Genomic DNA, 24,360 nt, shown 5'->3' on the forward strand with positions numbered 1-24,360 from the left:
GTTAAAACATGCAAAATGAAACATGGCAATATACAATGAAATGACCGCATCGTGCGTATAATATAATCTCAATATATTAATCATCAGATCAATTGCAACATATATTATTACCCAATGTTTAAAGTTTCAAACTTAACATAAAAAATACAATCAAACTTTATCATCAATGACACGAATGCCAATAGACATGCTATGAGCATCATGCTTAGTCTGAGGCAAAGGCTTGGTGAAAGGATCAGCCAAGTTCTTAGTCGTGTCTACTCTACTTAATAATATGTCATTTTCTGCTACAAATTGACGGATGTAATGGTACTTTCTGAGTATGTGCCGTGTACGCTTTTGTGACCTCGGTTCTTGAGCCAAGACAACCGCACTCACATTGTCGCAGAAAATCTCAACAGGATCATGGATTGTAGGAGCCACACCCAGATCCCCGATGAATTTCTTTACCCACATGGCCTCTTTAGCAGCTTCATTTACTGCTATATACTCAGCTTCTGTCGTAGAATCAGCAATAGTACTTTGCTTACCACTTCTCCATGTGACGCCTCCACCATTCAACATAAATACAAATCCTGATTGTGAAGAGCAATCATCTCTATCTGATTGGAAACTAGCGTCAAAGTATCCTTTGACGCTCAGCTCGTCATTCCCACCATAGACCAAGAACATTTCTTTAGTCCTCCTAAGATACTTTAGAATGTTCTTGACTGCTATCCAATGAGCTTCACCAGGATTGGCCTGATAACGACTAGTCATGCTTAGTGCATACGACACATCAGGCCTAGTGCATATCATTATATACATGATCGATCCTATAGCTGAAGCATATGGAGTCCGACTCATGGTAGCTGACTCCAAGTCAGAATTAGGACATTGAGACTTGCTCAATATCATTCCAGGGTTCATAGGAGCGCACCCTTTCTTGGAGTTATGCATACCGAGTTTCTTCAGTATCTTATCTATATATGCACTTTGGTTTAGCCCAATTAATCTCCTTGACCTATCTCGATAAATCTTTATTCCCAAAATATATGATGCATCTCCTATGTCTTTCATGGAGAAACATTTCCCTAGCCAAGCTTTGACATCTTTCAATGTCGGGGTATCGTTTCCCATGAGTAATATGTCATCGACATATAATATAAGGAAGACTACAACACTCCCACTAGACCTAACATTGACACATGGCTCATCTTCACCTCTAATAAAACCAAATTCTTTGATTTTCTCATTAAAGCAAAGATTCCAGCTACGAGAAGCTTGTTTAAGTCCATAAATGGACTTTTGAAGCTTGCACACACTATTAGGATACTTAGGATGTACATAACCCTGGTTGTGTCATAAACACATCCTCTGTTAGCTTACCATTAAGGAAGGCTGTTTTTACATCCATTTGCCATGTCTCATAGTCATAAAATGCAGCTATGGCAAGAAGTATTCTAATGGATTTCAACATAGCTACTGGTAAAAAAGTTTCATCATAGTCTACACCATATTGTTGCGTGTAACCCTTAGCCACCAGTCTGGCTTTGAATGTGTGTACATTTCCATCCATATCGATCTTCTTCTTGAAGACCTACTTACACCCAATGGTTTTAGTACCTGGTATACGACTAATCAAGGTCCAGACTTGATTATCATGCATGGATTGGATCTCGTTGTCCATAGCCTCCTTCCATTTGACAGACTCGGGGCCTGTCATCGCTTCCTGATAGGTAATAGGTTCATCAGAATCTATATTTTCGTCATCACCCTCAAATATGTGTAAACTATATTTCTTTGGTGTTCGACGCACTCTATCAGATCTACGTATGGGTGGTGGCTGTAGGTCAGTTTCTCTTTCAAGTACAGGCTCGTCGGCCTTTTGAGGAGAATCGGTTCTAATATCGGTTTCCATGTCGGTTGATTCTTGAATTTCTTTAAGGTCAATTTTGCTCCCAGAGGTTCCTTTTGATATGAGATCCTTTGTGGTGACCCAAATTTTTCCATGTTTATTTATATTAAGTGAATTTGATAATTACATGATTAAGTGTTTCCAACATGTTAAGCAATCAAACTTGTTAAGACTTGATTAATTGAAATAGGTTTATATAGACAATTGACCACCCAAGTTGACCGGTGATTCACGAACGTTAAAACTTGTAAAAACTATTTGATGTCATATATATGGATATATATATATATATATATATATATATATATATATATATATATATATATATATATATATATATATATATATATATATATATATATATATATATATATATATAGTTAACATGGTATTATGATAAGTAAACATATCATTAAGTGTATTAACAATGAACTACATATGTAAAAATAAGACTACTAACTTAATGATTTCGAAACGAGACATATATGTTACGATTATCGTTGTAACAATATTTAACTGTATATATATCATACTAAGATATATTAATATATCATAATATCATGATAATGTAATAATTTAACATCTCTTTAGATATAATAAACAATGGGTTAACAACATTTAACAAGATCGTTAACCTAAAGGTTTCAAAACAACATTTACATGTAACGACTAACGATGACTTAACGACTCAGTTAAAATGTATATACATGTAGTGTTTTAATATGTATTCATATACTTTCAAAAGACTTCAAGACAGTTATCAAAATACTTCTACTTAACAAAAATGCATACAATTACATCCTCGTTCAGTTTCATCAACAATTCTACTCGTATGCACCCGTATTCGTACTCGTACAATACACAGCTTTTAGATGTATGTACTATTGGTATATACACTCCAATTATTAGCTATTAGCAGCCCATATGAGTCACCTAACACATGTGGGAACCATCATTTGGCAACTAGCATGAAATATCTCATAAAATTACAAAAATATTAGTAATCATTCATGACTTATTTACATGTAAACAAAATTACACATCCTTTATATCTAATCCATATTCCAACGACCAAAAACACCTACAAACACTTTCATTCTTAAATTTTCTTCATCTAATTGATCTCTCTCAAGTTCTATCTTCAAGTTCTAAGTGTTCTTCATAAATTCTATAAGTTCTAGTTTCATAAAATCAAGAATACTTCCAAGTTTGCTAGCTTACTTCCAATCTTGTAAAGTGATCATCCAACCTCAAGAAATCTTTCCTATTTACAGTAATATATCTTTCTAATACAAGGTAATACTCATATTCAAACTTTGATTCAATTTCTATAACTCTAACAATCTTATTTCGAGTGGAAATCTTACTTGAACTTGTTTTCATGTCATGATTCTGCTTCAAGAACTTTCAAGCCATCCAAGGATCCTTTGAAGCTAGATCTATTTTTCTAATTTCTAGTAGATTTATCCACAAAACCTAAGGTAGTAATGATGTTCATAACATCATTCGATTCATATATATATAACTACCTTATTCGAAGGTTTAAACTTGAAATCACTAGAACATAGTTTAGTTAATTCTAAACTTGTTCGCAAACAAAATTTAATCCTTCGAACTTGACTTTTAAAATCAACTAAACACATGTTCTATATTTATATAGTATGATAACTTAATGATTTAAAACCTGGAAACACGAAAAACACCGTAAAACCGGACATACGCCGTCGTAGTAACACCGCGGGCTGTTTTGGGTTTGATAATTAAAAACTATGATAAAATTTGATTTAAAAGTTGTTCTTCTGGGAAAAATAATTTTTCTTATGAACATGAAACTATATTAAAAAATCATGGTTAAACTCAAAGTGGAGGTATGTTTTTCAAAATGGTCATCAAGACGTCATTCTTTCGACTGAAATGACTACCTCTTACAAAAATGACTTGTAACTTATATTTTTGACTATAAACCTATTCTTTTTCTATTTAGATTCATAAAATAGAGTTTAATATGAAACCATAGCAATTTGATTCACTCAAAACGGATTTAAAACGAAGAAGTTATAGGTAAAAGAAGATTGAATATTTTTACTTGTTGTAGCTACGTGAAAATTGGTAACAAATCTATATTAATCATATCCTAGCTAACTTATATTGTATTATACATGTATTCTAATATATTATGTAATCTTGGGATACCATAGACACGTATGCAAATGTTTTAACATATCATATCGACCCATCTATATATATTATTTGGAACAACCATAGACACTCTATATGCAGTAATGTTGGAGATAGCTATACAGGGTTGAGGTTGATTCTAAAAATATATATACTTTGAGTTGTGATCTAGCCTGAGACATGTATACACTGGGTCGTGGATTGGGTCAAGATAATATATAAATTTATTTCTGTACATCTAACTATGGACAACTAGTTATAGGTTACTAACGAGGACAGCTGACTTAATAAACTTAAAACAATAAGACGTATTAAAAATGTTGTAAATATATTTTGAACATACTTTGATATATATGTAAATATTTGTTATAGATTCGTGAATCGACCAGTGGCCAAGTCTTACTTCCCAACGAAGTAAAAATCTGTGAAAGTGAGTTATAGTCCCACTTTTAAAATCTAATATTTTGGGATGAGAATACATGCAAATTTATATATGTTTTACGAAATAGACACAAGTAAATGAAACTACTTTATATGGGTGAATGATCGAAGCCGAATATGCCCCTTTTTAGCTTGGTAGCCTAAGAATTTGGGAACAGACCCCCAAATTGACGCGAATCCTAAAGATAGATCTATCGGGCCCAACAAGCCCCATTCTGGAATTTGGAATGCTTTAGTACTTCGAAATTATCATGTCCGATGGGTGTCCCGGAATGATGGGGATATTCTATATGTATCTTGTTAATGTCGGTTACCAGGTGTTCACCGTATGAATGATTTTTATCTCTATGTATGGGATGTATTGAAATATGAAATCTTGTGGTCTATTATTTCGATTGATAAATATATAGGTTAAACCTATAACTCACCAATATTTTTATTGACGTTTAAAGCATGTTTATTCTCAGGTGATTATTAAGAGCTTCCGCTATTGCATACTAAAATAAGGACAATATTTGGAGTCCATGCTTGTATGATATTATGTGAAAACTGCATTCAAGAAACTTATTTTTGATGTAATATATTCTTATTGTAAACCATTATGTAATGGTCGTATGTAAACGGTATATTTTAGATTATCATTATTTGATAATCTACGTAATGCTCTTTAAACCTTTATCGATAAAATAAAGGTTATGGTTGTTTTAAAAATGAATGCGGTCTTTGAAAAACGTCTCATATAGAGGTCAAAACCTCGCGACGAAATCAATTAATATGGAACGTTTATAATCAATATGAACGGGACATTTCAGTTGGTATCCGAGCGTTGGTCTTAGAGAACCAGAAATTTGAATTAGTGTGTCTTATCGAGTTTGTTAGGATACATTAGTGAGTCTGGACTTCGACCGTATTTTCTTTAAAAACGATTGCTTAACACTTTTGTTGGAAACTCTATATTATTAACATGTAAATATTATGTGATATATTAACCTCTCAATGTGTCTGATATTGTGTGATAGATGTCTACCACTAGTACAAATCCCATCGATTCAACTAATAATAATGAAGAGTCGAATATATTTTGGGAAGATTCACAAATTCTCGAAGAGGAACCGGAAGAAGAGGAACCGGAAGAGGAGGAACCGGAAGAGGAGGAACCGGAAGAAGAGGAACCGGAAGAGGAGGAACCGGAAGAGGAGGAACCGGAAGAGGAGGAACCGGAAGAAGAAGAGGTTCTCTAGGAAGAAATATTGATATCTATAGTAAATCGATTAAATAAAAGAAAATCCTCAACCAACGGACCAAAGATAATAATGGTCAATGGTGTTTCCGTCGAGGAAGCAAAATATTGGGAAGATTACCAATTTTCCGATGAGGATTCCGATGATGTTATAGAAATTACCTCGACCCAATTTAATATGGCAAAAGAAAATAATAAGGGAAAAGGTATAAAAATAGAGAAACCTGATTCCAACCCCGATGAACTTTATATGTATCCGCAACGTCCGTATTTCCTAAATTGTAACAATAACCCGGGAACCTCTAAACCACCAGGTTTTTCTAAACCATTGTGGAAAATGACGGCTCGTATTAGAGGAACATCATATATCCCTAGAAAATTAGGAAAACGAACCAAGTCCGAAGAAGAAGAAACCAGTGATTCAGATTAGAGGGTTGTAATCATGTTGTGTATTATATGTATTGTAGTGTGCTTGTACTTTTATGTTCTATGTAAAAATTGCTTGTATTGTTTGTTAATTATCTTTTACGAATCTAATCCTTGTCTATTTTACAGTATAAAAACAAAATGGACGTTAAGAGTAGACAACCGAATATTTTAGAAAACCTACCAGAGGATATGATTGAGGAAATCTTGTCTAGAGTCGGTCAGAATTCATCAGCACATTTAGTTATGGTGAAATTAACTTGTCAAACATTTGAAAGACTTTCCAGAAATGCCTTAGTCTATAAAAGACTTTCCTTTGATAGGTGGGGTATATCACATTGGGGAGACCGTAAGTTACGCCGTGTTTTCTTTAAAGCGTTAAATGCGGGGAATCCAAATGCAATTTTACGCTACGGGTTAAGAACCTATTTTGACTCAACATATCCTAACATAGGATTTCGTGAGTTAGAAAGAGCTTCTAACATGTAACATATAGAAGCATGTTATACTTACGGGTTAGTGATGTTCGCTTCTTACCAAAGTGAGAAAAAGAATATCGGGTTACAACTTTTAAATAAAACCTTCCCACAAGTGACAGATTCGGTAGTTGGGGTGAGAAACAAGGTTTTTAGATTATTACGGGGCTGTTGGACATTACGAAACCCTCGTCCTTTTGACGACATTACAACATGCTGCCTAGCCAATGGTCATAACGGTTATTTTCCACAAGACCAAGGATGGGAAGTCGTCTTAGTAAAACCAAAATGCATGACTTGTTTCTGGACTTATGAATTACATGTCTTTATTTCCTTTGCTGAACAACTTGCGTATTAACTAGATTTTTCTTCAAAACTGTCCTGTATCAAAGTGTACTATATTTCATGTTATATGTAATATAGCGAAGTTGTAAGTTTGAAGAATATTTGTATGTGATATATTATTATAATCAGTTTTTCATATAGAATTGTAGTAGTTGAATTGTATATTAACTACTAAGTATGAACTTAACGGGTAGGTAGTACCCGAATTTAAACTTATAAAACGTTAATATGAAGAAAAAGCTTTTATAAATGAGTTCATATTATGCTACGAAATACTATTGACTACTCTTAATATTCTGTATGATTAACTCGATTCTTTTGGCTATTTTTGAAGGAAATGGCACCGGCGACTCGTCAGAATTTGAACATGAGCGAGGAAGACTTCCGTGTTTTCCTTGCAACAAACATAGCCGCAGTACAGGCTGCGATGCAAAATAACAATAACTCTGGATCTAGCGGTGGAACTAATTCCACAAGAAATCGTGTAGGATGCTCCTACAAAGAATTCACTGCCTGCAAACCTTTAGAATTTGATGGAACTGAAGGACCAATTGGATTAAAACGGTGGACCGAGAAAGTCGAATCGGTGTTTGCCATAAGTAAGTGTACTGAAGAGGACAAAGTTAAGTACGCTACACATACCTTCACAGGTACTGCGTTAACATGGTGAAACACCTATCTTGAACATGTAGGACAAAATGCTGCTTACGTACTACCGTGGTCGGCATTCAAGCAATTGATGAACGAGCAGTACCGTCCTAGAAACGAAGTCAATAAGCTCAAGGTGGAGCTTAGAGAGTTACTAACACAAGGGTTCGACATTACCACATATGAACGACGATTCACAGAGTTGTGACTATTATGTCCAGGAAAGTTCGAATATGAAGAAGAGAAGATCGACGCGTTTATAAAAGGGTTACCAGTAAGGATTCAAGAAGATGTGAGTTCACACGAGCCCGCTTCTATACAAAAGGCAAGTCGAATAGCTCATAAACTCATAAATCAGATTGAGGGAAGAATTAAAGAGCAGGCGGCTGAAGAAGCCAACACGAAACAACTCAAGAGAAAGTGGGAAGAAACCAGTGACAAGGGTCACCAATACAACAACAACAACAATTACAACCACAACCGCAACAACAATAGCAACAATAACCGCAATCCCAACAATAACTACAACAAATGTCCCAACAACAACAACAACTACAACAACCGTTCCAACAACAATAATAATCCCAACAACAACCTCAATAACAACAACGGCAACAAAAACCAAAAATGCCAAAGGTGTGAAGAGTACCACCAGAATGGGTTCTGTACGACATTTTGCACCAAGTGTAAAAGAACTGGCCATGGTGCGAAAAAGTGTGAGGTCTACGGACCAAAGTTTAACAGAACTAAAGGAACAAATAGTGGCGAAACAAGTAATGCCGCATTTGTTTGTTATGGATGTGGAAAACCGGGCCACATTAGAAGTAATTGCCCAAATCAGGGGAATACTAATGGGCAGGGCCGTGGAAGAGTTTTCAATATTAATACGGCAGCAGTGCAGGAAGATCCGGAGCTTGTTACGGGTACGTTTCTTATTGATAATAAATCTGCTTATGTTTTATTTGATTCGGGTGCGGATAGAAGCTATATGAGTAGAGATTTTTGTGCTAAGTTAAGTTGCCCATTGACGCCTTTGGATAATAAATTTTTACTCGAATTAGCAAATGGTAAATTAATTTCAGCAGATAATATATGTCGGGATAGAGAAATTTAACTGGGTGATGAAACGTTTAAGATTGATTTAATACCAGTCGAGTTAAGGAGTTTTGATGTAATAATTGGCATGGACTGGTTGAAGAAGGTAAGAGCAGAGGTCGTTTGTTACAAAAATGCGATTCGCATTATGTGTGAAAAAGGAAAACCTTTAATGGTGTACGGAGAAAAGAACAACGCGAAGTTAAATCTTATTAGTAGTTTGAAGGCGCAAAAACTAATGAGAAAAGGTTGTTACGTCATTCTAGCACACATCGAGGAAGTTAAACCTGAAGAAAAGAACATCAGTGATGTTCCCATCGCAAAAGAATTTTTTGATGTATTTCTGAAAGAATTACCGGGACTACCCCCACACCGATCCTTTGAATTTCAAATAGACCTTGTACCAGGAGCTGCACCAATAGCTCGTGCTCCATACAGACTCGCACCCAACGAAATGAAAGAATTACAAAGTCTGTTACAGGAACTTTTAGAGCGTGGTTTCATTCGACCAAGTACATCACCATGGGGAGCTCATGTTCTGTTTGTCAAGAAGAAAGATGGTACATTCAGGTAGTGTATCGACTACCGAGAGTTGAACAAACTTACCATCAAGAACCGTTACCCATTACCGAGAATCGACGACTAATTTGATCAACTACAAGGCTCGTCGGTTTATTCGAAGATCGATTTACGTTCTGAATATCACCAAATGCGGGTGAAAGAGGATGACATTCTGAAGACTGCTTTTAGGACACGTTACGGTCATTACGAGTTTATGGTTATGCCGTTTGGATTAACTAACGCACCAGCTGTGTTCATGGACCTCATGAACCGAGTGTGTGGGCCATATCTTGACAAGTTTGTCATTGTTTTCATCGATGACATACTTATTTACTCGAAGAATGATCAAGAGCACGAAGAACATTTGAGAAAAGTGCTAGAGTTGCTGAGAAAAGAAAAACTGTACGCTAAGTTTTCAAAATGTGCATTTTGGTTGGAAGAAGTTCAATTCCTCGGTCATATAATGAACAAAGAAGGTATTCAAGTGGATCCAGCAAAGATTGAAACCGTTGAAAAGTGGGAAACCCGAAAACTCCAAAACACATACGCCAATTTTTAGGGCTAGCTGTTTATTACAGGAGATTCATCCAAGATTTTTCCAAAATAGCAAAACCCTTGACTGCGTTAACGCATAAAGGGAGGAAATTTGAATGGAAGGATGAACAAAAAAAAGCGTTTCAATTGTTGAAGAAAAAGTTAACTACAGCACCTATATTGTCATTACCTATGATGACCCGAAATTTTTTTTGACTTATTTAAACCAATTCTCTATACGATTTATTATTTTAAAACGTTAAACAAAGTCTGTTAGATTGAGTCTCAAAATTTTAGAACTGTTTCATATATACAATTACCTTTGATTACTCTCGACGATTCATGAACAATTATATGTATGTATATATATATATATGTACAAGTAAAAACGACTTTCCTACAGTAAAACCCTATTTGCTACAGTAAAAATGACTTTGCTACAGTAAAACACTATTTTGCTACAGTGCTACAGTGAAAACGACTTTGCTACAGTGATTTGCTACAGTAAACACTATTTGCTACAGTAAACACTATTTGCTACAGTAAAACACTATTTAATGTCGACGAACTAGCAAACAAAAACGGAAAAGGCGGCCATGCGATCGCATGGCAAAAACACTGAAAACTCATGCGATCGCATGAGCTACAGTAAATGCAAAAGTATTATAAAAGGTCAGTTTGCTCGATGTAAATCCTCACACTTTTTCTTCTTCTATAATCTTTATTTATATTTATATTATAATTATAATTTTAAATTTAAATTTAATAATAATAAGGTATATACGGGGGTGTTTTTAATTCGGGTTTCAAACCGCTTTAAGCTAAAGAAATATTGGGTATTGTTCGGGGTATTGTTCTTGAATCCAAGGTCAACCATACAGTCGTCTACCATCATTACGTCTACGCAATTTGCCTACAATATTGAGTCTCAATATTGAACAGTGAGTTTATAGTCTCCCTTTTCAAATACTTTAAATATTTTTGGGCTGAGAATACATGCAATTTATTTAAACGCAATAAGACACAAGTACATACTAAATTCTACACTGAGTTAAACCGAAAATCCCTTAGCTTTGGTAACTAGTAGATGCCAGTACATAGGATATGGACTGGTGGGCGCGAATAATTATATACGAATCCATAGGGCTTGACATCCCCGTCCGAGCTAGAGCGCTAGCCTTTTAACGGACGTATGTTATTTGAGTTTAAGACACGTTGGTTTGCATGTATTAAAACGAATGGGGTAATTATCACTATAGCGTTAAGTTTAGTTACCAGGGTGCTCTGTTACGTAGAATCTATTGATAAACTTTTGATGAAATCTTGTGGTCTATCTTTATATATGTTTATGACTCGAGCAATTAAACCTATAACTCACCAACATTCGTGTTGACTTTTTAGCATGTTTTATTCTCAGGTCCTTAGAATGCTTCCGCTTTGATGTGCTTGTTGCCTGCATGGAGTCTCTCATGCTTTGTACAAAGTTTATTGCATTCAAAATAAAACTGCGTTGTGTAATAAATAATTGGACTGTGATGTCAACCTGTAAATTAAAGACTTATGTATTCCGGGGTTTTGCTTATACCTAAGCACTCGCCCACATGTTTATAACTTTCTATGTTTAGAAAGTCACTTATTTTAATGAATGCAATATTTTATCAAAACGTATCATATAGAGGTCAAAACCTCACTATGGAATCAATGATTAACGTGCCGCGTCAATAGCAATTTTGACGGGTCGTTACAGTTGGTATCAGAGCTTGAGGTCATAGGGAACCATAAATTACATTAGTGTATTTAACTGGTAATTGTTAGGATGCATTAGTGAGTCTGGACTATGACCATATCTGTTTTTACTGATTTTTGCTTATTATTTGGTCAAAAACATTATATGTGATATATTTATATGCTAACGTATTTGTTGTTTCAATTATGTGATAGATGACTTCTTCTAATCCTATCATTTTGTACAACTCGGAATCGGACACTGAATCTATTCTATCCATAACTGAAAAGGGCGTTCCAATACCTATTAAAGAAGAAATTGTGTTAGCCGGGGAATCTCAACTCCCGGTAAACCCAGAGGAGGTTCCAGCTCCACCCAGCTTTAGTTTTCCGGAGAAACAGTATCGTTGGCATGGACCCATGATCTCTGGAGTAAACGAGGATCGTCCATTTCTAAACAAATATGGACATTGGTCCAGATATACCACCGACGGGCGGGTTGTGCCGATTACGCCTGGCAGATTTCGGTTCATGACCACCGGTACACATTCTCGCAGTTCATCATCATATTCTCCTACACATGACTCAGACAGTTCATCATCAGACGAGATCAGTAAAGAGGAGGATTTCGCTAATGAAATTAAAGAGATCACTAAGGAGAAATTCCAACTTGCTATAGATAATAAAAACAACCACAATAATAAAATGTCCTTAATTATTAAAAAGGAACAGAACCATTCGATCCGTAACCACCCTTATTGTATTAAACCCACTGAGGCAACGGGAACCTTAAAACCCCAACTAAAAATAAAATACACTGCCAGAATGTCTGTCGGACCATGTGCACACAAACAATTGGCAGAGAGAACCAAATGGGAAGAAGTTTCTGATAGTTCTGAATAAACGACCTCGCAACCATAAATCTTCCATGCGCTATTCTATTACTTATGTGTGCTACTCTATCTTGTTATGTAAAATAAGCATATGTAAAATATCAGTATTGTATGGTATTGTATTATTTTGGTTTATTAATAATAAATGCAAGGAATGATTATTTGTATTATTACTACTTCTTATTATTATTATTACATAATAATGTAGTAACTCGCTATAATTTTTCATAGTGGAATATTATTAGGATTTTAGTAGTTAATTCCTTGTACTAGCTATTATGTATGAACTTAACGGGTAGGTAATACCCTAGAAATAATTATAAAATGCTAATAAGAAGAAAAGGCTTTTATAATAATCGGTTCATATTATTAATATGCTACGATTAACTATTGACAACTCATTTTACCTATAATATTCTATATGATTAAATTATATCTGTTGTGTTTATTGAAGAAAAATGTCTCAAATGTTGGATGCTGAGTTTGAGCAACTAGTCGAGAAACGTGTGAATGAAAGAATTGCTGCAGCCGAGGCAGCAAAAGCAATGGCTGAAGCAGCAGCCAAAGCAGCAGCCGTAAACACAAACTCACGAAACAGATGCTCATACAAAACTTTTCAAGGATGCAAACCACAGATGTTTAGTGGAACCGAGGGACCAGTCGGTCTAACCCGATGGTTTGAAAAGATGGAGTCCGTTTTCAAAATCATTAATTGTGCAAACAGAGACAAGTCAAAGTATGCTTCGTGCACGTTGCAAGATGGTGCACTTACTTGGTGGAACAATTATGCTAAAGCAGAAGGAATAGATACTGCATATGAAATCTCTTGGGAAGAACTGAAAAAGATGCTAATCGAGGAGTACTGTCCTCGAAACGAGATCAGAAAAATGGAATCTGAGTTACGTAATCTGAAGGTTATCGGCGCGAATCTCAATAACTATGAAAAGCGTTTCATGGAACTAGCCTTGCTGTGTCCCGAATTGGTGCCAAACGAGAAACGAAAGATAGAAATGTATATTGACGGTTTATCGATCAATATCAAAGGAAATGTTACATCGTCCAAACCAAATATGATGCAGGAAGCCATGACAATGGCACACCAACTCATGGACCAGATCACAGAGAGTTCGATTAAGGTACCAATTACCGAAGTCAAGACAACTGAAGGAAAAAGGAAATGGGAAGACTATAAGGGCAAAAGTACTCACCTGAAGAAACAAGAAACTTTTAAAGGTAAACAAGATGGGGCAACTGCAAGTCCAAACTATAAGGGACCCCATCCGTTCTGCAAAAGATGTTACACACATCATGCAGGTTATTGCCAAGTGGTCTGTGATAAGTGCAACAAGAAAGGACATGTGGCGAAAGATTGTTATGCCACCGTTTCTGAAGTAAAGACAAAATCGACCGATGTCAAGAAATGTTATGGATGCGGGAAGTCTGGTCACTTTATAAATCAATGCCCTGATAAGGAGAAGAACAAAGAACCCGCACGTGGTCACTTTGCTAAAGTAAACACTATTTGCTACAGTAAACACTATTTGCTACAGTAAAACACTATTTGATGTCGACGAACTAGCAAACAAAAACGGAAAAGGCGGCCAAGCGATCGCATGGCAAAAACACTGAAAACTCATGCGATCGCATGAGCTACAGTAAATGCAAAAGTATTATAAAAGGTCAGTTTGCTCGACGTAAATCCTCACACTTTTTCTTCTTCTATAATCTTTATTTATATTTATATTATAATTATAATTTTAAATTTAAATTTAATAATAATAAGGTATATACGGGGGTGTTTTTAATTCGGGTTTCAAACCGCTTTAAGCTAAAGAAATATTGGGTATTGTACGGGGTATTGTTCTTGAATCCAAGGTCAACCATACAGTCGTCTACCATCATTACGTCTATGCAATTTGCCTACAATATTGAGTCTCAATATTGAACAGTGAGTTTATAGTCTCCCTTTTTAAATACTTTAAATATTTTTGGGCTGAGAATACATGCAATTTATTTAAACGCAATAAGACACAAGTACATACTAAATTCTACACTGAGTTAAACCGAAAATCCCTTAGCTTTGGTAACTAGTAGCTGCCAGTACATAGGATATGGACTGGTGGGCGCGAATAATTGTATATGGATCCATAGGGCTTGACATCCCCGTCCGAGCTAGAGCGCTAGCCTTTTAACGGACGTATGTTATTTGAGTTTAAGACACGTTGGTTTGCGTGTATTAAAATGAATGGGGTAATTATCACTATAGCATTAAGTTTAGTTACCAGGGTGCTCTATTACGTAGATTCTATTGATAAACTTTTGATGAAATCTTGTGGTCTATCTTTATATATGTTTATGACTCGAGCAATTAAACCTATAACTCACCAACATTCGTCTTAACTTTTTAGCATGTTTTATTCTCAGGTCCTTAGAATGCTTCCGCTTTGATGTGCTTGTTGCCTGCATGGAGTCTCTCATGCTTTGTACAAAGTTTATTGCATTCAAAATAAAACTGCGTTGTGTAATAAATAATTGGACTGTGATGTCAACCTGTAAATTAAATACTTATGTATTTCGGGGTTTTGCTTATACCTAAGCACTCGCCCACATGTTTATAACTTTCTTTGTTTAGAAAGTCACTTATTTTAATGAATGCAATATTTTATCAAAACGTATTATATAGAGGTCAAAACCTCACTATGGAATCAATGATTAACGTACCGCGTCAATAGCGATTTTGACGGGTCGTTACATTACCTGAAGGGAATGATGATTTTGTGATATATTGTGACGCCTCAAAGCAAGGTCTCGGTTGTGTATTAATGCAACGAACGAAAGTAATTGCTTATGCGTCTAGACAATTGAAGAGTCACGAGCAGAATTATATGACGCATGATTTGGAATTAGGCGCGGTTGTTTTTGCATTAAAGACTTGGAGGCACTACTTATATGGGGTCAAAAGTATTATATATACCGACCACAAAAGTCTTCAACACATATTTAATCAGAAACAACTAAACATGAGGCAGCGCAGATGGATTGAATTGTTGAATGACTACGACTTTGAGATTCGTTACCACCCGGGAAAGGTAAATGTGGTAGCCGACGCCTTGAGCAAAAAGGACAGAGAACCTATTCGAGTAAAAGCTATGAATATAATAATTCACACTAACCTTACTACTCAAATAAAGGAGGTGCAACAAAGAATTTTAAAAGAGGGAAATTTAAAGGATGAAATACCCAAAGGATCGGAGAAACATCTTAATATTCGGGAAGACGGAACCCGGTATAGGGCTGAAAGGATTTGGGTACCAAAATTTGGAGATATGAGAGAAATGGTACTTAGAGAAGCTCATAAAACCAGATACTCAACACATCCTGGAACGGGGAAGATGTACAAGGATCTCAAGAAACATTTTTGGTGGCCGGGTATGAAAGCTGATGTTGCTAAATACGTAGGAGAATGTTTGACGTGTTCTAAGGTCAAAGCTAAGCATCAGAAACCATCAGGTCTACTTTAACAACCCGAAATCCCAGAATGGAAATGGGAAAACATTACCATGGATTTCATCACTAAATTGCCAAGGACTGCAAGTGGTTTTGATACTATTTGGGTAATAGTTGATCGTCTCACCAAATCAGCACATTTCCTGCCAATAAGAGAAGATGACAAGATGGAGAAGTTAGTACGACTGTATTTGAAGGAAGTCGTCTCCAGACATGGAATACCAATCTCTATTATCTCTGATAGGGATGGCAGATTTATTTCAAGATTCTGGCAGACATTACAGCAAGCATTAGGAACTCGTCTCGACATGAGTACTGCCTATCATCCACAAACTGATGGGCAGAGCGAAAGGACGATACAAACACTTGAAGACATGCTACGAGCATGTGTTATTGATTTCGAAAACAGTTGGGATCGACATCTACCGTTAGCAGAATTTTCCTACAACAACAGCTACCATTCAAGCATTGAGATGGCACCGTTTGAAGCACTTTATGGTAGAAAGTGTAGGTCTCCGATTTGTTAGAGTGAAGTGGGGGATAGACAGATTACGGGTCCGGAGATAATACAAGAAACTACCGAGAAGATCATCCAAATTCAACAACGGTTGAACACCGCTCAAAGTCGACAAAAGAGCTACGCTGACATTAAAAGAAAAGATATAGAATTCAAAATTGGAGAGATGGTCATGCTTAAAGTTGCACGTTGGAAAGGTGTTGTTCGATTTGGTAAAGGAGGGAAATTAAACCCAAGGTATATTGGACCATTCAAGGTTATTGATTGCGTCGGACCAGTAGCTTACCAACTTGAGTTACCTCAACAACTCGCAGCTGTACATAACACTTTCCACGTCTCAAATTTGAAGAAATGTTTTTCTAAAGAAGATCTCACTATTCCGTTAGACGAAATCCAAATTAACGAAAAATTTCGATTTATCGAAGAACCCGTCGAAATAATGGATCGTGAGGTTAAAAGACTTAAGCAAAACAAGATACCAATTGTTAAGGTTCGATGGAATGCTCGTAGAGGAGTTGAGTTCACCTGGGAACGAGAAGATCAGATGAGGAATAAATACCCGCACTTATTTCCAGAAGATACGTCAACACCTCCAACTGCTTAAAATATCGGGACGAAATTTATTTAACGGGTAGGTACTGTAGTGACCCAAACTTTTCCATGTTTATTTATATTAAGTGAATTTGATAATTACATGATTAAGTGTTTCCAACATATTAAGCAATCAAACTTGTTAAGACTTGATTAATTGAAATAGGTTTTATATAGACAATTGAACACCCAAGTTGACCGGTGATTCATGAACGTTAAAACTTGTAAAAACTATATAATGTCATATATATGGATATATATATATATATATATATATATATATATATATATATATATATATATATATATATATATATTTAACATGGTATTATGATAAGTAAACATATCATTAAGTGTATTAACAATGAACTACATATGTAAAAATAAGACTACTAACTTAATGATTTCGAAACGAGACATATATGTAACGATTATCGTTGTAACAACATTTAACTGTATATATATCATACTAAGATATATTAATATATTATAATATCATGATAATGTAATAATTTAACATCTCTTTAGGTATAATAAACAATAGGTTAACAACATTTAACAAGATCATTAACCTAAAGGTTTCAAAACAACATTTACATGTAACGACTAACGATGACTTAACGACTCAGTTAAAATGTATATACATGTAGTGCTTTAATATGTATTCATAAACTTTTGAAAGACATTAAGACACTTATCAAAATACTTCTACTTAACAAAAATGCTTACAATTACATCCTCGTTCAGTTTCATCAACAATTCTACTCGTATGCACTCGTATTCGTACTCGTACAATACACAGCTTTTAGATGTATGTACTATTGGTATATACACTCCAATGATTAGCTCTTAGTAGCCCATGTGAGTCACCTAACACATGTGGGAACCATCATTTGGTAACTAGCATGAAATATCTCATAAAATTACAAAAATATTAGTAATCATTCATGACTTATTTACATGTAAACAAAATTATACATCCTTTATATCTAATCCATACACCAATCTTATTTCGAGTGGAAATCTTATTTGATTCATATACATCCTTTCGAGTAGAAATCTTACTTGAACTTGTTTTCGTGTCATGATTCTGCTTCAAGAACTTTCAAGCCATCCAAGGATCCTTTAAAGCTAGATCTATTTTTCTCATTTCTAGTAGATTTATCCACAAAACCTGAGGTATTAATGATGTTCATAACATCATTCGATTCATATATATAAAACTACCTTATTCGAAGGTTTAAACTTGAAATCACTAGAACATAGTTTAGTTAATTCTAAACTTGTTCGCAAACAAAAGTTAATTCTTCTAACTTGACTTTTAAAATCAACTACACACATGTTCTATATCTATATTATATGCTAACTTAATGATTTAAAACCTGGAAACACAAAAAATACCGTAAAACCGGACATACGCCGTCGTAGTAACACCGCGGCCTGTTTTGGGTTTGTTAATTAAAAACTATGATAAACTTTGATTTAAAAGTTGTTCTTCTGGGAAAATGATTTTTCTTATGAACATGAAACTATATCCAAAAATTATGGTTAAACTCAAAGTGGAGGTATGTTTTTCAAAATGGTCATCAAGACGTCGTTCTTTCGACTGAAATGACTACCTCTTACAAATATGACTTGTAACTTATATTTCTGACTATAAACCTATACTTTTTCTGTTTATATTCATAAAATAGAGTTTAATATGAAATCATAGCAATTTGATTCACTCAAAACGGATTTAAAACGAAGAAGTTATGGGTAAAATAAGATTGGATATTTTTACTTGTTGTAGCTACGTGAAAATTGGTAACAAATCTATATTAATCATATCCTAGCTAAATTATATTGTATTATACATGTATTCTAATATATTATGTAATCTTGGGATACCATAGACACGTATGCAAATGTTTTGACATATCATATCGACCCATCTATATATATTATTTGGAACAACCATAGACACTCTATATGCAGTAATGTTGGAGTTAGCTATACAGGGTTGAGGTTGATTCCAAAAATATATATACTTTGAGTTGCAATCTAGCCTGAGACGTGTATACACTGGGTCATGGATTGGGTCAAGATAATATATAAATTTATTTCTGTACATCTAACTATGGACAACTAGTTGTAGGTTACTAACGAGGACAGCTGACTTAATAAACTTAAAACATTAAAACGTATTAAAAATGTTGTAAATATATTTTGAACATACTTTGATATATATGTACATATTTTTTATAGGTTCGTGAATCGACCAGTGGCCAAGTCTTACTTCCCGATGAAGTAAAAATCTGTGAAAGTGAATTATAGTCCCACTTTTAAAATCTAATATTTTGGGATGAGAATACATGCAAATTTATAAATGTTTTACGAAATAGACACAAGTAAATGAAACTACTTTATATGGGTGAATGATCGAAGCCGAATATGCCCCTTTTTAGCTTGGTAGCCTAAGAATTTGGGAACAGGCCCCCAAATTGACGCGAATCCTAAAGATAGATCTATCGGGCCCAATTAGTCCCATTCTGGAATTTGGAATGCTTTAGTACTTCGAAATTATCATGTCCGATGGGTGTCCCGGAATGATGGGGATATTCTATATGCATCTTGTTAATGTCGGTTACCAGGTGTTCACTGTATGAATGATTTTTATCTCTATGTATTGGATGTATTGAAATATGAAATCTTGTGGTCTATTATTTCGATTGATAAATATATAGGTTAAACCTATAACTCACCAACATTTTTGTTGACGTTTAAAGCATGTTTATTCTCAGGTGATTATTAAGAGCTTCCGATGTTGCATACTAAAATAAGGACAAGATTTGGAGTCCATGATTGTATGATATTATGTAAAAACTACATTCAAAAAACTTATTTTTGATGTAATATATTCTTATTGTAAACCATTATGTAATGGTCGTGTGTAAACGGTATATTTTAGATTATCATTATTTGATAATCTACGTAATGCTTTTTAAACCTTTGTCGATAAAATAAAGGTTATGGTTGTTTTAAAAATGAATGCAGTCGAACAGAAAAACTTTCAAAGCCAAAGCAAAGGCATTCATTTAGCAGGAGTTTACGCTGCAAAGACAATTAATATGGAACGTTTATAATCAATATGAACGGGACATTTCATCCTTTTCAAGGAAGACTCCCCTTCGAGACACAAATACTTTGTTCTCAGTAGGGTTGTAAAAAAAATATCCAAAAGAATCAGTCGGGTAACCAACAAATAAACACTTTTCGAATCTGGGTTCAAGTTTATCTTGAGCTTCACGACGAACGTAAGCCTCACAACCCCAGATTCTTAGATATGAGAGAGACACAGTTTTACCATACCATATCTCATAAGGTGTTTTAGAAACTTTCTTGGTTGAGATGAGGTTAAGGATCTGATAGTGCTCCAAATGAACATATATTTAGTCGCAATATCATCCCAATATGTAAAGTTTTTAGTTGTAATTATTCTATTTTTAAGTTGTAATCGTTTAAATAAATAAATGTGAAGACGAAGCACGAAGATTAAAGAATTGAAGAAAAAGTGCCACTAAAGCCTGAAAAGTGCCACTAAAGCCATAGTGCACTCAAAAGTGCCACTAAAAGTTAAAGACTTGCGCAGATTTTGGGAGTTAAGGAAAATAATTTTTTGTGCAAATTACAAATTGCGAAACATAAAGTACAAGATATTAAAGTATACGAAAAGGCATTCGAAAATCCGAAACCGAGACATAAGCCGAGCATCAACGCGCGAGTCAACGGACCTAAAATTACAAGTCTACTATGCACAAGAATATAATATAATATATATAATTATATATATTATATAATTATATATATTATATTATATATTATTAAAATTCAGAGCCGCCCACGTTTTAAACATCTTGTGAGCTGGAACTGCTGGCCATGCGATCGCATGGCCAGGAAGAGTGTTATTCATGCGATCGCATGAGATAAAGAGACAGGCCAAGTGCTATAAATAGCCAACGAATTCAGATGAATTAAACACCTTTTCACACACTTTCTTTCTTTCTCTGTAATTTATATTTATATTTATATTTATATTTATAATATTAAGTTTAATTTAAGATTAATAATAATTGGGTTATTGTAAGAAATGTTTTACGGGTTTTAAAGTCGAAACTCTGTCCGTGCGACGCTATGAAATTAATAATCATTGTAAGCTATGTTCTTCCTTTTTAAATTAATTTCTCGTAACTAAGTTATTATTATGCTTATTTAAGTCGAAGTAATCGTGATGTTGGACTAAATATTAAGACGGGGTTATTGGATTTTGTACCATAATTGGGGTTTGGACAAAAGACCGACACTTGTGGACATTGGACTATGGACTAGTAATAGATGGGGGGTATTGTCTAATCGAATGACAATTCATTGGAATATGTCAAACCTATCTTCAAATTAGTTAATCTAATAATTATTAAATGATTATGTATGTCCTATTTAGTGACGTTTATAAGACATCTTTTACAATCATTTAATTAATTATTCGGGTTGGGTAATTGATTATTCAAACTGATCAAGTGGGTAAATTAATATTCATATCTCATTAAAACAGGGGTGGATTACATACAAGGATAATTGGTGTAATTGTTAACAAAGTATTAAAACATTGGATTACACACAGTCGATAACCTGGTGTAATTATTAACAAAGTATTAAAACCTTGTTACAGTTTGAATCCCAAATTAGTTGAAATATTTGACTTCGGGAATAAGGTTAATTTGACGAGAATTTTATAATTATGACCGATGGACTATTATGGGCAAAAACCAGATAGGTTTCAAATAATTCCAGGACAAAGGACAATTAACCCAGAATAATAAATTAAAATCAAAACGTCAAACATCATGATTACGGAAGTTTAAATAAGCATAATTCTTTTATTGTATTTCTCATCGTACTTTTAATTATTGTCATTTTATTATTCTCAATTTTATTTATCGTCATTTATTTATCGTTATTTATTTTACGCACTTTAATTATTGTCATTTATCTTTACGCTTAAAATATAAAATCGACAAACCGGTCATTAAACGGTAAAACCCCCTTTTATAATAATAATATTACTATATATAATTATATATTTTTTATATAAATATAGTTGTTAAAAATATAGTACGTAATCACTAGCTCTCTGTGGAACAAACCGGACTTACTAAAAACTACACTACTCTACGATTAGGTACACTGCCTATAGTGTTGTAGCAAGGTTTAGGTATATTCCATCCATAAATTAATAAAACTTGTGTAATATTTCGTCGTATTTCGTAGTAAACAATAATAGTATTTCGTATACCTCCGCTTCGTACATCAGGATCCTTGCGGCAGTTTGTAGGGCATAACCCCAAAAACTGATTGGAAGCTTTGTGCGGCTCATCATGGATCGAACCATATCAAGTAATGTTCGATTCCTCCTTTCAGCCACACCATTATGTTATGGTGTTCTAGGAGGAGCTAATTGTGAGATTATCCCACAACCCCGTAGATGATCACGAAATTCATCATTAAGATATTCACCACCTCTATCAGATCGGAGAATCTTAATTCTTTTGTTCAGTTGATTTTCTACTTCATTTTGGTATGCCTTGAACACTCCCAAAGTTTCAGACTTTTTTTTAATTAAATAAACATAACCATATCTACTGAAGTCATCAGTAAATGTAACGAAGTATCGTTTCTGATGTCTAGTAGGTGATCAGAATGGACCGCACACATCAGTGTGTACCAACTCCAACAGATCCTTACCCCTTTCACAGTTTCCTGTGAAAGGTGCTTTTGTCGTTTTTCCTAACAAGCAAGATTCACAATCGTCATATGATGTAACATCAAATGATTCTAAAATTCCATCTGACTGGAATTTTGCTATGCGTTTCTTGTTTATATGGCCTAAACGACAATGCCATAGATACGTTTTATCCAAACCATCTTTGGATGAATCAACATTATAGACTGAACTATTATTTAGCTTTATTGTTGTTTCCAAGATACCTCTACAAGGACTAGCATTGAAATAAAATATTCCATTCTTGTAAACAAGTATTGATCCATTATCAAAACTAAAATCAAAATCATCATTAAATAAAGCATCAAACGATATAATGTTTCTTGCCATTTCGACACTGTAGCAAACATTAGACAAAATAATACATAGACCAGAATCAAAAGTGAGCTTATATTCTCCAATCATATCAACAAAGGCAACGTTCTTATTCCCCATGATTAGATTGAGCTCTCCGGTCTTTAGCTTCCTACTTCTTGTGAGTCCTTGCACATTTGTACAAATGTGAGTACCACATCCTGTATCCAATACTCAGGAATTAGAAATAGTAGTATTGTTTAGTTCAATCATGAACAAACATGAAGGTACAGTGACACCCTTAGCCCGTAGTTCATTAAGTTCCTTCAAGTACTTAGTACAATTGCACCTCCAATGTCCTTTATCCCCACAATGGAAGCATATTGCTTCTTCAGGAGACTTGGTTTGCTGGATCATTGAAGTAGAAGAGTTAGAAATGCCCTTAGGTTTAGGTTTAAAGTTGGACGTGCCAACCTTACCCTTGCCCTTGTTCTTGCCCTTTGCTTTGTTTTTCTTCTTCTTGATCCCACTTTCACGAATGGCTAGGACGGTAGTTGTGGGTTTAGCTTTGGCCATGTTAGCCTCAGCTGTTTTCAACATGCCATGGAGCTCCATGATTGTTTTCTCCATATTGTTCATATTATAGTTCATAATGAATCCTTCATATGCACTAGTCAGCGAGTTCATGATAAAATCCGTTGCAAGCTCTTGACTTATGAAAAAACTAAGGTGCTCCAGCCGGTCTATGTACCCTTTCATTTGTAGTACATGGACACTAACGCTACTTCCCGTTGCCATTTTTTGCAAGATACGAGAGCTTTCACGGTGTTAAACTTTTCTTGCTTTGCTTGTTGTTGGAACATGTCCTTTAGTTGGTTAAGCATGTCGTACGACCCTAAGCTCTCCATGCCCTTTTGGAGCTCTGGAGACGTGGTTGCCGAGTAGCTCTCGATCCGGGTTCTGCCGGTAAGGGTTCCCCAATTGCCCTGATCTTTCCTTCCATCCTAAGAGCAATTCTTAGGTTGCGAAGCCAGTCCATGTAGTTCAAGCCCGTAAGCTTGTCCTTTTCGAGGAGCCCTTTAAGGCAGAAATTAGTGATAGATGACGGAGTAGGATTTGTGTTTGTTGTAGACATCTATCATATTTTTAAAGTAAGTTGTATTAGTTAGTTTGA

The 24,360-nt window shown here is 34.8% G+C and overlaps 1 protein-coding gene across 1 annotated transcript in view; it reads left to right on the forward strand.

The window, feature by feature from the left end:
* The window catches only part of LOC139853482 (uncharacterized), a 97,512-nt gene that overhangs the window by 17,405 nt on the left and 55,747 nt on the right, over window positions 1-24,360 (forward strand). The gene's annotated exons all lie outside the window — the stretch shown is intronic.

This window comes from Rutidosis leptorrhynchoides, chromosome 6 (assembly GCF_046630445.1).
Source record: "Rutidosis leptorrhynchoides isolate AG116_Rl617_1_P2 chromosome 6, CSIRO_AGI_Rlap_v1, whole genome shotgun sequence".
NCBI lineage: Eukaryota > Viridiplantae > Streptophyta > Magnoliopsida > Asterales > Asteraceae > Rutidosis > Rutidosis leptorrhynchoides.